The sequence below is a fragment of the Aptenodytes patagonicus genome, chromosome W, assembly GCF_965638725.1.
Source record: "Aptenodytes patagonicus chromosome W, bAptPat1.pri.cur, whole genome shotgun sequence".
Taxonomy (NCBI): domain Eukaryota; kingdom Metazoa; phylum Chordata; class Aves; order Sphenisciformes; family Spheniscidae; genus Aptenodytes; species Aptenodytes patagonicus.
In genome coordinates this window covers 5,070,798-5,087,365 of record NC_134981.1, presented here as the reverse complement: position 1 = coordinate 5,087,365, position 16,568 = coordinate 5,070,798, and the positions used below count along the sequence as shown (strand labels likewise).

The following is a 16,568-nucleotide window of genomic DNA, read 5'->3' as shown; positions in this document are numbered from 1 at the left end:
CCTACAGTTAGTAATTTCAAAATAAAATTACCAAGCCACTTTTGTCAGTTGAACCCTTCATTTATTTCACATGGACCATTGGCCTGTCAGCAGACCATCCTTCTTTTTGGTCCCCTATCTAGCTTTACATAGCCACATACAGTAACTGATCCTAATATACTTTGACTGTAAACTCTTTGGAGAAGGAATGATATTTGGTTCTGCATTCGTGCGGCGTATTCCAGTGCATCCAGCTCCATGATCAACACACAAATTGCTACCACCGTGCAAATAACACTACCTGGCGAAACACTTATTAGGATTGGCAGCAATAGCCAATGGCTTCATAAATTCTCACTTCCAATAACCACAGCTATTCATTACTTCAAATCCCATTTAAGGGGCTATTGGATCACAATCTCTCTTCACCCTCTCCAACAACAATAGGACTGTTAAAAAGGAACATTGTGCTCATTGCTTAAATGTAATGAAATGTTTTGTCCACCACACAAGGAGCTAGATCCTAAAGCCTTCCCTGCTTCCTCAGGCAAAACTCCAGCAAGACAATTCAAAATGACCACACCGTTACTGGCATCCTGCTTAATATGCACTGGGGGGGTTCACTATGGAGTAGCAGGGATGGGCATAGTTCAACAGTTATTTCCTAAAAATCCTGTTTAGAAAATTTATAAGTGGAAATGCTAGTTTGTTGAAATACAGTTCCCTGTCCACTTGCAAATCCCAGTGACACAAAAAAAAAAAAATCACTTTAAATTAATTTGAACTTCTCTCTTGCTTGTGGCGTTCTATTTTTAAATATAGGATTTGTGGCTATGGCAAGCTTGATTATATTCTCTAGTGTTATTCACATTATTCTTATTATTCATATTGTGTTCCTTATGGAAGCCTTAATCATAAATCCCACTGGGCTAGATGTTGTGCATACTCAACCCGAAAAGATGGCCCTCCTCCAAAATAGTTTTGGATTGAAACTTGAAACAAAAGAAAAGATTGATACAGACAAACAGATGGGAAAACATGAGCACAATACAAGGCAATACTGGTCAGCTGAATAGGCAAGAGCTCAACACACCAGAAGCCTGATCGTTACCAAATGCCCCATTTTCACTGTTCAGACCACTGGGTTAATTTGATTAAGTTCACTTATTTCTAACAAGGCTATTAGTCTCACCACCACCACCACCCCATTTTCCCAGTGAGCCTGGAGAAGACCGGCAGATAGAACAAGAGAAAATAGGAAGGAACGGATTAACATGAAATTTGACAAAGCTCTAGAACAGCCTTTCCATGGAAACACCCAGGGAGAAACCTGGCTGGTTCTCAGATGCACAAAGCTGGGTCTGTGTGTGGGGTTATAAAATGGGTTGCCTGGTGGCAACCAGGAGGTGGACTTGATGACCCAGGACTAGTGGCGTATATATAGTGGGTTTTTTAGCTTTAGGCCCAAAGGAAAAGTACATAGAGATATGTTTCAGAACACCAAAATGCTATGAAGAAAATAAAGCTTATTAAAACTAGATTCTATACGCACCAAAAAAAATGTTTTTACAGAGAACAGAGGCCACATATAGCTGAAAAATACTGGTTAATTTTATGAACAGTAATCACACTTGTATTGCAGATATGCAAGTTAAACCCCTATTTCTGCAAATAGACACATTCTTTACTTGGTTCTTTGAAAGATTTCCAATAAGAATAAGCTATCATCTCCTTTTCCATCTCTCAGAAGAGTAATTTAACCTGTCCAGAGCTCTGTACTATTGCAGCCAGGCTACTTCTGGCCCAGATAGTTCTTGCCATATCCAAAGAGATTGCTCCTATGCTTAAAGAGAGCATTTCAGGTAAGGTGGCATATGCTGAACATATTCTAAGATTATATTGATTATGCTTTCTGTTCAGAAGTTACTTTTTTACATATAACATTTACACTGCCTACAATGTACAAAAGATTGGTGTTGCTCCATGTTCAAAATGGAGCCTTCTCTAGAACCAAGACCAGGACAGAGAGGGGAGGGGCAGGACCACCACGCTTCTCTGACAGGCATCCTTTCAAAGGGAACTCATAGAATCATAGAATCATTGAGGTTGGAAAAGACCTCTAAGATCATCGAGTCCAACCACTGACCCAACACCACCATGCCCACTAAACCATGTCCCTAAGCGCCTCATCTACACGTCTTTTAAATACCTCCAGGGATGGGGACTCAACCACTTCCCTGGGCAGCCTGTTCCAATGTTTATCCACTCTTTCAGTAAAGACATTTTTCCTCACGTCCAATCTAAACCTCCCCTGCCGCAACTTGAGGCCATTTCCTCTCGTCCTATCGCTTGTTACTTGGGAGAAGAGACCGACCCCCACCTCGCTACAACCTCCTTTCAGGGGGTTGTAGAGAGCGATGAGGTCTCCCCTCAGCCTCCTTTTCTCCAGGCTAAACAACCCCAGTTCCCTCAGCCGCTCCTCAGAAGACTTGTTCTCCAGACCCCTCACCAGCCTCGTTGCCCTTCTCTGGACACGCTCCAGCACCTCAATGTCCTTCTTGTAGTGAGGGGCCCAAAACTGAACACAGTATTCGAGGTGCGGCCTCACCAGGGCCGAGTACAGGGGCATGATCACTTCCCTACTCCTGCTGGCCACTACTACAGGCCAGGAACTCAACAACTCAGACTTGAATGTCTCTTCAGCACACCAGAAAAGTCACCTGTTCCTGGTGAGACATCTCAAACCTCCTGAAGCATTTTCAGACTCCACAAATAAATGAAAATAACAGAATGAACATACCCATGATCTCAGTCAACACTGACGTTTGTGAAACTATAAAGCAAGTCATGTAGCCCAAACTCACCTCTTGTGTGAAGAAGGAATCTGACCATCTTACTTTTGCCAATGGTTCAAAGCAGTAGAAATTTCAATCCAATATTTAGTTGGGGAAGGAACTGCAGGTCTTCATGAGCAAAGAGGAGCATCTAAGTATGGAGGGACTGGAGACAGATGAAGGAACAGCCAGTGGCTGTCCCTCATAGCTGACTCATTCCCGTGTTCATTGTGGGCTGAGCTCCCACGGGGCTTGTACTCTGTTCCTCTTTTGTCCCAGCCCAATCCTCTTTGGATGTAGTAGATATCCAGGATACAGTGGACTCTGCATCGCCACAAATCCTCACGTTTAGATCAATTATCTGCCTAGGTGCAATGTTACAGGTCAGACAGAAGTTTTGGGCTTTTCCCACTCTGACTAGCTCAACTCCACTTCAGCTAGACATTGACAGGACTTTCTCTGGCAATTAAAAAAATATAAATCCCTCCTTTAACTATGGTACAACAGCTACCGAATCACGCAGTTGTTCATAAACACTTTTCCCTCACTCCATCTGTCTCTATAGCCAGTGAATCTTGTGATTGGAGCAGTAATAAGCATCCATAGCTGTTTGACCAGGCACAAAGTTTCCCTAACGCTGGCATGGGTGACTGTGTTTGGACACATGCCAGCTAAGGCAGTGTTTTCATTTTCACAGGCTGTGGCCCTCGGGCTGTCCGGCGACTCTGTTTTGTCCTCTTGTTTTGCCCTCTCATCCCTTCAACTTGCTGGTTTTTGTGAGCAGGTTTCTCTTGTTCCATGACAGCACTTTCCACCCACAGGTCTCACAGCATGTTTGGGAACATGCATCAGTTGAGGTCCATGGTGATAACCATTGGCTGAAAATTGCATAGCCCCTGAAAAGGCTGTATGTGCAAAGGTGACAAAGGCCCTCATCCAGAACCCGTTGAAGCCAAGAGAAAGACATAATCGACTTCAGTGGGGTTTGCATCTAGCTTACGAGGATTTGATTTCCAAGGCTGTTGATCTGTTGCCTTTCATGAGCACTAATTTTACTAATGTATTTTTCAATGCAGTTCAGCTATTGCTTAGATAATTTCAAATCTGCCAAGTCAGATGGATGTGCTGCACACCATGGTCCATAAAAACGAAAGGTCAGCTATTAATTGGCTTCAGTTTAAGCTTAGTGACTTTGGAAAAGTCCCTTTTACAGCCACAACATGTAATTTATGGACAGATATATTTGGATCTGTTTATTTCAAGAACAAAATTCTCTGGTTTGCAGCCATTGATTTTATAAAAGAGATAATAAAAACGTAATGAGTATGGAGATGCAAAAGTGGAAATGACACAGAGAAAGTAATAATCATTAAAATAAAAATATAAACCAAACCCTCAAGATATTTGCCATGTGTCATGTAACTTTTATACCTCGTACTTCATAATGCATAACTTTCAAAGAAAATTAATTTGATTCTTTTGCTAACCTTACTCAACCCCAATCAAGTAATAGGTAGCAGGAAAAACAATTATATGCACACACAATAAGCCTTCATTTAGTTCAAGTGGTAATTCGAGTATTTTGATAGCATAATAAAGACCTGAAACCCATTTTACCAATAGCAACACTGAAATCCCAGAAACTCTGTTTTTTACGTGAGACTGCTTGGATACTTAAACCCTCTTAAGCTTCTAAAACAGAGCTTTTGTGGGACACTTATCTGTGCTGGCCTCTCTAAATTTCATCAGGTACTTTAGACATGATTCAGCAATAAGCTATAAATATGGGATCAGTCTTGCAGGAGGGACAGGGCTTATGACCAAAGTACACTGCTGGACCAATAGCTGGTAACGATGGAGACAAGGACCTCTGGGTCCCAGTCTGAGTGGCCAGAGAGGAAAGGACTGACCCTCATCAGCCCACCCCCAGTAGGACCATCCACGGCAGAGGGTTTAGCCATGGCAGCTTGTACTGCGAGCCCGACCTGACAGCTCGATGTGATGATGCATCAGAGCTGAGCCCCTGTTGGGATGCCCAATGGGCACCGCGCCATCTGCATGATGCCAGGCAGGAGGCACCTCCCAGGGAGCTACAAGGGGGTTGCCAAGACAGAAGCAAAGGGCTGATAAGGTCTTTAGTCCTTCACCTCCCTCCCTGAGATCCTGTCCCGAGCTCCCAGCAGTGTGATTGCTGCTTCACTGCAGAAGGAAGGACTGAATCACGGAGATATTGAAGTGGCTAGGTTCAAATTGGGGCGTTTGGTCCTTATGTCTACCCAGAGATGTATGGCTTGATTATCCCTGTTGTGAAGCCTTCCTGCCTCCCGCTGCCTTCAACAGACCTCAGACTGCACACACACAGATTAGAAAATCACACTGACTGTAAAGATGTGTGATTACGGATATTTCCATAATCACAGGCAAACATGTCAGCCTTAAATGGTCCTACTCTCAGGTTCCCCACCTGTAAAACAGAAAACAAGGCACTTCACACACCTTTCCAAGGCTAGGGTTATTTCTAGAGCTGACGGAGGCCTTAGGAAATGGAAGAACCATGATCAGAAAGTCCAGAGATAAAAGAAGGTATATGCTGCAGAAAATATTACTAAGAAGCTTTCAGAAGCAGGGAAAGTTGCTCTGTACTAATAAATCCCTGAAGGTTTTGCTGCCCTTGAGTTCAGTGACATGGCTGAGAATTCTGTAGTCATACAAAGATTACAATTCTGTAAGCAGCTTTGTTGATTGCCAAAGGCAAGATCAACAAACCAATCATTATCATGATTCATATCAATTAGTTTTTAAAACCAATGAAAAGCCAAAAGCTTCAGTTCAGTAGGTGGCCTGTTCCACTAGCTGAGCCACAGAGGGTGGCAGAGCAATCCACACGCCCTCCGACTTCACCAGGGCTTGAACAGGGTCGTAACATCTTTGAGTCACAAGGAAACTTGGGAGCTTTGGACAGAACCTGAGCTTCAACCAACGCTGTGAGTACCAGAGTCCTCAGGCACCCACATTTCTGCAAGAAAGCATGAACTTAATGCAGGTGTGATAACATCATTCTTCCCTCTCTCTCCCTCATTTTCAGCTCAGTTAACAAACAAGGCGTTCTTCCATCTTTGGCTGGAAAGACATGTGGGAGAAGTATTTTCTGAGCAGGTCTCATCCCAGGACAACAGCAGCCAGGAGCCAGCTGCCCGCAGAGCTGGAGCAGCTCATCCAGCTGCAGCTCGCTGCTTGTGCCCCGGGACAGGAGTTGGGGAGAGGCAGCTGCCAGGTTGGATGAATATTTTGGCAGGCTGAATGCAACCCGCAAGACAAACATTTCTGGCTGAGCTGGACTCTCATTTGCCCTCTGCCTTGTGCCTGTCCATTCTCCAACAAGTCAAAGTTCTCTTGTCCCAAGTCATGACCTGGGTGTATGTCTCAGGACAGTAAGCTCCAGCATGAGTCAAGGTACTTACAAGGCAGGACAGCAATACCCAAGGCCCCCTCACATCATCCCATGTATCTGACTATAAATAACTGCTGAACTTCAAAACTAATTCCCTTTTCCAGATTCTCAGCTTCTTAAGCATTTACAACTTAAAATACTTATCTCTCCCATTACCTCAACCAACGTGTTGATATGTCAAATGAGGAACATGTTGGCAAATTGGCTGCAAATGTTTCTTCTCCTTCCCCTACCATGTCCAAAACATACAGATTACGCCATCCTGAACTCACATAAACTCCCAAATGTGTTTATTTCAGAGCTGTAAAGCTGATTTGACTGTTCAAATTGATACAAGGAAATAGAAACAAATCACTTTACAGCCTCCAAGTTGGCTTCTGCTGCCCAAACATCTTTCTTTGTGCCTCAGGCCTCAACAGTTCTCCACCAAATGGGTCTGAGCACAAGCCATGCAGATGAGTTAGTTCTCACACATGTCTTTTAGGGCTTTTCACACTCAGATCTTTTTTTTTTTTCCTCCTTTTAATTTCCAAGTATCTGGTTTTCTTTAATCATTCACATACTTACTAAGGACCTTGCCAATGTCCATTTAAACCAAATGATGTCTTTCTGAATGGTACTGGGTCAGGCCATCCAGAAAGCTATCTTACAACGTTTTCCTCTCATGTAATCTATAATGAGAACTGTGTGAATAACTGATTTTTTTTTTTTGTTTTAATGGTTGAACTGAAAAAATAAGAAAAAAAATAGTATTGGATGAGTCTTAAACTGTTTCATTTTTCTCAAAGGAATGAAAACAAGCACAAAAACACAATAAATGTTTTATTGCAGTATTTTTCTCCTTTGAAAAATGATCGCTGAATTTAGCTAAACTAGGCTTTAAAACATCCAGACTGTAACTCTTTGATTTTCCCCCCCTGCATTTGATCTTTTTTATTTTCTTCTGACAAAGTACTGTTATTGCTAGATGTGGAGTGACCTGAAACTGCTTTTTTAGCAATAAAATGCATCTTTCTCTCAAAAATTATTCATCTATATCCAGAGAAAGAGAGAGAGAGATCTAACCTTTTCCTCTCTTATAGCACAAAACTAAGTGATACGTTACTCTTTCATGATTTTTTTGGCCAAGATGCTCTAAAATCTTTACTAAAATCTCTCTGGTAGTTTCTGAGGTAGGTTCTGCTTTATCATCCTTAATGGCAAAAGGGGAAGGGACAGGGACAGGAACTCTCAGCACCCTGCCTAGAAAGCAGTATTTACTCGTGATGGGACATAGGGATCAGCCATGGGATTTTGCTTATATTGTAGACATGGAAAACATAGACCACGGTCCAGAAATGACATATCTGATGTCAAGGGCAACATTATTTATAGTGTGTTTCTTTCATTGACTGTGTCACCATAGCATTTCAGCTTTTCCTAGAAACACAGGAAACCCCAGAGCAAGCTCATGGAGGGGTATTTTGGTCCATAACAAGGACCCCTGGGTGCATCTTGACACCAAGTCTAACCCCAACTTTGGCCCCAGATGAGGCACTCAGACTAAGGGATTCAAATGAAGTGGAAGCAGTCCTTGGCTTTTCTCTTTGCAGCTGGCAAACTTCAGCCAAACCCCTGGCTTTCCAATTCAACTTCTTATGACCCTCCAAACTAATCCCAACCTTCGCACTGGCCTCAGTACAACTGGCAAATTTATACCATAACCCTCTTCATGCATCCTTTAGTCTCATAAACCATATATTACCCAAGCACTGGCCATGCAGAAGGCACTCAAGGCCACACAAGCCTAAGAACATGGTGTTTAAATAAGCTGAGACTAGTTAGATGTTTCCTCCACATAACTGGAATCCTTCATTGAAACAAAATGTTGCATTCTGAGCATTACAATAGAACCTAACGCTAAATCGAACCCTGGCTATAGATAAGGCATATTCTTCTGTGTGAAAATTCACTGTGAGTAAAACAAGCTGATGCAAACTCTATATTTTCCTCCACCATCGTGCCAAAGCTCAGCAATAAGCTTGGGTCTGCAATGTGTCTTTCAAATCCTCTAAAAGTAACTTGAACAATAATATAGGGAATGGGAAAGGCATAAAGCACCACAAGAAACTTGAGTTTAAGGTATTCAAGTAAAATGATACCACTATTCTCCATCACAGAAGCTGCAAATCTGAAAATAACTGTAGCTCTGTAGTCACCAGTTTCATAGAGGCTATCTCCAGTCTCTGCCAGGAATACGTATCGAGCAAAGAATCAAAATAAGGCAACCAAATCAACTGAGAGCAATACACAGCTTTCCTCCACAGGGTCAACAAAATTCAGTCCTAACCTTCATCCTGCAGCAATTATTTTTGTGATCCTAACTCCACCTGAACACTAGCTTCTTACATGCTCATACTGCTAACAAAAAATTAGGAATATAGCATTTTTTTAAAAACTGTACAAATCGTGAACATATCTGGCCTAAACAAATTCTAAAATGCCAATATTTTTTTAATTTTTAAAAAAACTTTAACAAATAAATTTAAATTTTAAATTCCCAAGACCTGCCTCCACGTTCTTCCAAATCCTGCAACTAACCTTAAACCTCAGGCAATGCACACTGCTCAGCCTAAAGGTGAGCCCCAAACTGGCTCACCCACCCAGCTGTGAGAGTGACCCTGATGTTATCCACACACAGGGGATGAAGCTGGGGATACATCACACAGAGACACCAATACCACATTTCCACCTCTTTCCACTTGAATAACTGTGAATTGCAGAAACCGGCTATGACTTTGGCTCCGCTTCCCTGTTTCACAGACCCTAACTCTAACCTGGTCCCTAACTCCTCCTCCCTCCTTCCCTTTCTTCTGGATGAGTCGAACATTGACCTAATCCTGGCTTTCCAGCCTTTCTTCTCTGGAAGCCCAACCTGAACACATCTCCAACCCTTGGCTGGGCCATTTACAATACTCACACTTGCAAATGAAACACAGAAGGGGCTCTGGCAAGATGTTCTTACTTCTTTCTCTTCCTTCCCTTTCCTCACAAGCATCAATGTTTGAGCTAAAATATATCCCTGCACAAACCTTAGTCTCATTTGTTCCCTGTACTGTGGTCACTAACCCCACTCCCAATATTAGCTATGGACGAGGCATCCACTGGCCCCGGCTCCCACCATAGCCAAGACAAACTGGTAAAAAATGCCCTTTGCATGAAAAAATAGATCAATAAACTAGGATGTGCTGTGTTGAATTTCACAAACCTTAACCCTGGCCCTATTTCTAAGTCCATAACTCAGTCTCTGGAAAACAAAAGGCAGACTCTGGTGTTGGTTAAAGTCCTCTACCAGGAACCTGTTTGGCACCCAGAGATAACATCACCTGCATCCATGGGGAGGGCTGAACCTCAGGCAACACTTGACACAACCCACGGGGGCCTCAGCGTGAGCCAGCAATGTCCCCATTGCCCACCCAGCACACAGGGCACACGTATATCGTGGTGCCCAGAGCAGGTCACCTGGGAAAGGTCATCTACCTAAGACCTTAGATATGACAGACACTTAGGTATGTCTATCCAGGTCAAGGCAGTGCAGGAAGGCACAAAGAACCAAGAAATCAGGCTGGGATGCAGCTGTCAGAGAAACGGAGATGAAGGTTATAGGAAAGGAAACAACTCCCAACATGAACAAGTCTACCACAGCTCCAGCTTGCATTAGGGCAAGCTCGGTGGTGGGCCCTCACCGAAGATACAGGAGGTCTGCTGAGCTGTGCACACAGCCTCCAACATGCAAGTGTCCTAGGGATCCCCCAAAAATGAATTCTGCCCAACCTATAAGCAGGAAAATAAGCAGTTGCACACTTGTACTTTCACCTTTCAGTATTAAGGATGGGAGGTTATCTCTGTACCTCACGGTGCCTTTCAGAGGCCCTCACAAAATATCTTCTGACCTGCCCAGGGAACAAATTCTCTGGCATTTCTGCTGGGAGAGTGAAAATTTCCTTTGCCCCCTCTGCAAATTCCACATTTAATAGCTTTGCTGCAGCAGTCAGAGTTCTTGGACCATGTGCCCCCACTCACATTAGAATTAGGATTAAACTAATTTGTGCATGTCATCTGACCCTCTTAGTCCGCAAATTTAATTTAAAAACTTTTTGAATTTCTGATAAATAACACCCACCTCTAATTAGAAACATTGTTTAATAAGGTTTCATGTGCTTTCAACCTTATTAGATTCTTGTCACAACCCTGTGTATGATTTGAGCAACCCACTTGAACACAAACATATTGGCCACCAAAATACACCAAAGATGTCTTCTGATGACAGGAGTTATTTAATGTTTCAGTTACATGATATTATAGTTCTCACAGCACAGTAACAAAGCACCAGGGGAAAAAATTGTAGCCACAAAACAAAGAACTTCAGAAGAAAATCACTGTCTTCTGAGATTTCTGTGAAAATCTCTAGTGCTATTCAACCTCTAGTGTTCCAGTTTTCGATTTTGAAACCACACTTTGTTTCATCTGTAACTTGATATTGCAGGTATACTCTATGGCAATTTTTAAAGATCAAAGTAAAACTAAATATTTTGAAAGATCCACATTTAAAAAATAATCGCCGTTTTAAATTTTTCTTGTTATAGATTTTTGTAAAGGAGGGGGGGTTGTTCTGTGCACCCTTTCAAAATTTCTAAATCCTTCACAAAATAGCATTCCAGTCTTTCATGAAGCTCTCGGGCTATAAATAGGTACGCTTTGTGATGTAGATGTAGCGTATAGACGTAGTCACCAGTGGAAGGTGGAGCGGACCTGCCCTGGGACACGCACTGATTCGGTAGCATGCAGAAACCACGCTCGCTCCTGTAGTAAACAAGCCACCACTTGCAAACAGCGCCAGAAACAGCTTTTATATGTACAACAGCACAAATCCAGAGCAGCTCCACTGAGGGTGATGGATATGGCCCTTCTCTCGTTTGTATTCTATTAACTACAGAGGAATAAAACCTGAGATGAAAACCAGACTCCATCAAGTAAACTCTGGGCTTGAGCTGCTGCAAGAAAAGGAAACCTGGGCCATAGAGCGGTGCCAGGGTCTGCCAGGAGTCTCGGCAGCTGCAAAGCTGTTATCTGCAGCTCTCGCTCCTCTCCACTTCTTCGATCTTAGGGTCTGCTGAAAAGGTCATTAACATTAGGGGAATCTCTCCATCGCATTTCCAAAAGGTGTAAGGCCATTTCTCCAGTGCATAAATGCCATTCATCTGGCACACGAGCAGTGAGATTGCTACGTGGGTGTGGACACAAACCCCCGTATCCTGCAACATGCCCTACTTTTTTGTTGTATTCTAGTCAGTAAGTCCCAGTGCTGTTAGCAACTCAGGAAATTTGGCCTGTCGTCTATAATCTTTGAAGTGCAAACTTCAGGCTCATGCAGAACAGAGAGCAGAAGTGATGTCTGTATTTTCAGATGAGCAAAGCTGCAGACTTCAAAGGTTCGGTATTAGTCTGTGAAGCTTCTTAAAGATTGCCACCTGAGTTTCTCAAAAGCCGGCTGAAAATGTATCCGTACATCCAGATAAACGTGTTCTTTGATCTGAGTGATAAAAACAACTGTTTTTCTACATGTAAACTCCTTTTTTGTAAATGTTTATGAACTGTGGGAAATTATGTCTCTGCCAGAATTTAAAATAAAGTGATTCAATGGGCCTGCTTTACATTTACCATTCATTATGCTCACTAACATTGCAGGAATCCCAACGGAGTTTTCAAGGAAGGTTCACGGTGTTGTAGTTACCAGGGAAACACACGATAAATTGTTGCTATCTAAAAAAGAAAATCTCCATTAACTTTCTATTAAAGAGCAAGTGATATGAACTATATGGAGAAATGCCTTTACGGTTACCCTATTAAAATGCTGTATGTTTTGTTTCAAGATGTAACCAAATATTGGCCAAACTCTGACATTTTTATTCATTGTGAACAGCACCTAGCACTTTACAGTCTGTGGTTTACCACGCATTGTTAAAGACAGTCCAGTATTCAGCTGATTCGGCCCAGGAATAGCAGACACTGTGTGATCGTCACTAGCAGTTAAAACATTTACAGGCAAAGCTTTGTTGGAGAGAGGTTTGATTCTTTCTTTCATGTTAAGCTAGCAAAACTGACAGTGTACACTTCACACCAAAATGAAGGGGTTTTGCCAACCCCCATGGCTTGTACAAGATATTCAGTCCCAGTAAAAGGGTTTACAGGTTGAGCAACCAACTAACTCTGCATGGTATAGACAAGGCTTCTCAGCATATGTCTACATTAGGTTTTTGGACTTGGAGCACAGTTGTGTGTACACAAGTGTCACAGGTCACAGATCACCTTGGCCCTACAGATCAGTGGTGGAGACATGGATGCTCCAACCCTACCTTGCCCTTGGTGCTCCAGGGAGTGAGGACACCACGTGACATCACCTAAGCAGCCACACCGAGATACTCAAAAACTTCCTTGATCAAGCCCTCTTTGACCTCTTGCAGATCAGGTGGGCAGCTTAGGAAGTAACCATCACCCTCAACCACCATCTTTCAAAGGGACTTGATATCGCCACCATCTTTTGGTCAGTTCCCAGCCTTTGAAACTGACCACAAGAGCTGCTCCAACCTTACTGCAACACAAATAGGTTGCCTAAAAGCACCTTCAGCAGAAGCTAAATCAAATCTGGCTTCTTCCACACTAAAATGTCCTAAAAGCATGTTTCCTTCCCTGTTCTCTCTTTTATACCCATCAGTTACGGTATCTCAGCCGGGCAGAAGGTAGCTTCCAACAAAGAACAGTAGTTTCTCTAGCTGCTCCAACCTGATTCACATTTGTCTGCCCATGTCTGTCACACTCAAGCCTTACAGAGTCCCTGAATCACTATAGTGAGTAAAAAGGATTATTCTCATTTAAGAGATCACCCCTGAATTTGTGAGAGGCATTCAGTAGCTGACTTCCCCAAGTTTCCACTGTGAATTAACAAGACAGCAGAGATATCGTCCAGTTTCTTGCTGTATTATTCCCACCTTGCTACTCTCTGGATTAAGAAAGGCATTAATTTCACTGGAGCTCATGTTAGGACATCTAAGCTTTGTACCACAGGAGAGGATCTTTAGAAATATTTCTGGCAAATGGAGGCAGCGCTATGGGTCAGGTGAATGTAGAAATTAATTTTTCCCTCCTGATGAGACAGAGCAACGACTGGCTCTGAAAGTGAAGACGTGCAGCTCACAGTCAATGTGAAGGAGAAAGAGGGTCATGTCAAAGTGAAAGTTGGGAAGATGGTGATACTACAGGGCAGGAATGACAGGTGCTGCGCTAAAGGAGAAGTGATATGAGAGCTTAGGTGAGAGTTTCAGCTTCTTGGATGGATAAGAAAATCACATTTCAAAAAACATCGCACAGAAAGAATCTGCAAGATTTAGACACAGCCTGGATGGGAGGCTCTAGACCAAACTGAAAGAGCAGTGAGAGCTGCAGGGCATGGTAGGGGTGATGACAGAGAGCAACAGGAAAGAAGGTGGGAAAGGGAAGACACAGTGAGCCCAGGAGCACTACTGGCAGGGCTTTTCCCTGGCACATCCGTGGACCCATTCCTGCTCCAGGTCAGACAGGGTGGCCATCTGAAAATGTCTCACACCTCCCATGTCCCTTCTCTTGTAAGAAAAGGCTGCTCCTGTTGATGGTCACATCTCTAAGGCCATAACGCTCTAGGGGAGGGAGGGAAATCGGGTTATCTCTGAAGGCAGGGCACAGGTCCCACCTCCCTTCTCAGCTCCCAGGTGACCTTGCTGGTTCCTCTGAAAAGCCAACACCCAGTGCGTTGTAATAGAGATGAGGCACTACTTCAGTCAGACATTTGGCACCATGCAGCTTCACACTGTGGATCTAGCCTTAGCTTTAAATCAGTGTCACCAAGATGTAAAATGATGGAACAAAAGTCTCATTTTAGTCAGCTAGACTAAAAAGTTGACCTGTTTTCCTTTTCATCTCCTTGTTTTTACTTTTACTGATCTATTTCTTAAATCCATTCCTAAAACCAGCAAACCTTTTTTGTTTCCATTTGCAAAGGATAAAAAAAACCAAAACAAAAAAAAAAAAGACTGAGAGAGAGAGAGAGAGAGACAGACACACAAAGCCAAAAAGAAACAGAGTATCCAAGTGGAGAGGTATGTGTTATTGGACAAGTGTTTAATTTATGGAACTTGGCCGGCAGAACAAGAGTTTGAATTGTACTTCAATAAGTGGAGCTCTTAGAATAAATGTGGCTTGTAAAGTTGTTTTACAGTCTGCTTTGCCAAGCAGCCAACACCTCATGGAAACCTTTGAAAAACATTCTGTTTAGAAGCGACAGTTTTTATATTTCATATTTTCTCTATTTGTTTTCCCCTCTGGTTTTATAACTGAAACCATATGCAGGAAAACAGGATTTTTGTGTCTTAAAATATCTACCTGGTCTGACTACTTTTATTATTAAAAAAACAGTTAGCGTTTTGAAAATTCTTCATGTATTAGGCACCTGGTTCAAACATTAACGTGTCCTTGTTTGATACCCCCGTCAGCTACAGATTTCCCGAATGACCTTGGGATAGTCACTTAGCTGAGATTCATCACTCTTCTCCCTATGTATATGCGGTGCAGCTGTGTGCATCTGAGCTGTCTGTCTTTCCCATTATAGACAGCAAATGCAACAGAATTTAGGACATGATTCGTCTGTGTAGGATGGGAGGGGATGAATCATGCTCTAGATTCATATATTGACCAGCTCTTCACTGGAAGTCAAGGCAAGCTGCTTAGATAGAGACACTTAAACTGGAGATACCCACAGTTAGCCACATAAGCCACATCTTAGCCCCTCTGTGCCACTACAGGGATGAGACAGACCCCTCAGGAAGGAAATCCATCCCATCCCAAGACCGATGTCTGACCACCTGGGTGAACTGCCCGGAGATGATACCGATCAGTCTATGCTGACCATAGAGAGCACCAAAACTATAATCTAAATGGCTAAAGGGAGCCAAGAGGAATCCCCCTCTACAAACATCATTCAGGAGACCCATGGTAAGGAAGGCAGACCCTCCTTCCCCACAGTTACACACATATGTATATATGTACAATCCATATACAAATGGTATCGGCACAACTTCTACACAAGACACTAGGACAATCCATTAAATGAACTATGTGCCTCCATTTGGCAGATTGGGAGACACTGCTGCAACAGAGGGACACGGAGAAGCAGTAAAGAAAAGTATTGCCTTGGAGCAAAGCAAAGTATTGCATTACATCCTACACAGACTGGGAAAGGAAGACACAGAAAGGCTCCAAGACCACAGCGTAAAAGCCAAGTATCTAAAGAAGGATGTAAGAGTCATATTTAGCCCCATAAGTTAAACTATCCTGATTACTAACTATTGTGTGGTAGTTGTGTTTGTACACATATGACAGAGCTGCTCTGGAATGTGGTTTCATTTAATGCCTGTGATAGGAAACAAGTTGACCTGAACATTTTTTTCCTTTTAGGTAGATTTTTTTTTTTTTTTTACTTTAAAGGTCTGTGGCTGTGTGTTTCATACCTGCTCTCTGTAATTGTGTTGCATTTAACCTCAGTGACTGTTCTGAAATGCCCTGCTTTGCTCATTTGTTTCAAGCGTCACTGTGATCCTTGGTAGAGCTTTGCTTGGTAAAGTCATAACGACTCAGCCAAGCACTCTGTCACCATCCCAAAGTTTTGCCCTCTAGCTCTTCACTGTATTTCTTTTCTCTTTCTTTATGGTTTCTTATGAGATCAACTGTGCTTTTACAAACTGTTTCTTTTCAAGGCCCTTGTGAGGCCACATCCCTTGAAGTCACTGCTTTTCTGATCACCTCTATGCTTTCAGCATAAAGGAGGAAAGAGCAACTGCCCAGGCTTGGCTTCAGGTATCTTAGCATAAGGCTAAGCTCCCTACACAAACAGCCGCCCTATAGAAAAGTTGGCTCAAGTGTTATGCATCACCCATCAACCTGGTCATGCACCACCCCACTGTTCACAGCCCACTTGTATTGTGGGGGGTTTTTTCATGGGGCCACCAGATCACTGCAGGCTGTGTGAGGGTGTTACGCTGTGAACGTTTTCTCTGGTAGCACAAGCAATAAAGAAACCCAGTGCTTACTCTGAATTCAGTACTTATGAATCAGTGTTTGCTGACAAAAGGCCCTTTTCTCAAGGAATTCCCCATCAGCCCTAGGTGTGCCATAAGTGATTCAGGCTCTCATTAGCCCTAATTAGCTAATTGTTCAAATGATTTCTCTATTATTCG

The 16,568-nt window shown here is 42.9% G+C and overlaps 1 protein-coding gene across 4 annotated transcripts in view; it reads left to right on the top strand.

Moving 5' to 3' along the window:
- Positions 1-16,568, top strand: part of LOC143171874 (urea transporter 2-like) — a 309,773-nt gene that overhangs the window by 277,563 nt on the left and 15,642 nt on the right. The window contains exon 1 of one of the 4 annotated variants that reach the window (XM_076361008.1): positions 15,299-15,327. The exons of 2 other annotated variants lie outside the window; for them this stretch is intronic. The gene's annotated coding sequence lies outside the window, so the exon portion shown is untranslated. Of the gene's footprint in view, positions 1-15,298; positions 15,328-15,556; positions 15,631-16,568 lie in introns of those variants that run through there. One more of the 4 variants, XM_076361006.1, reaches the window with a different exon arrangement.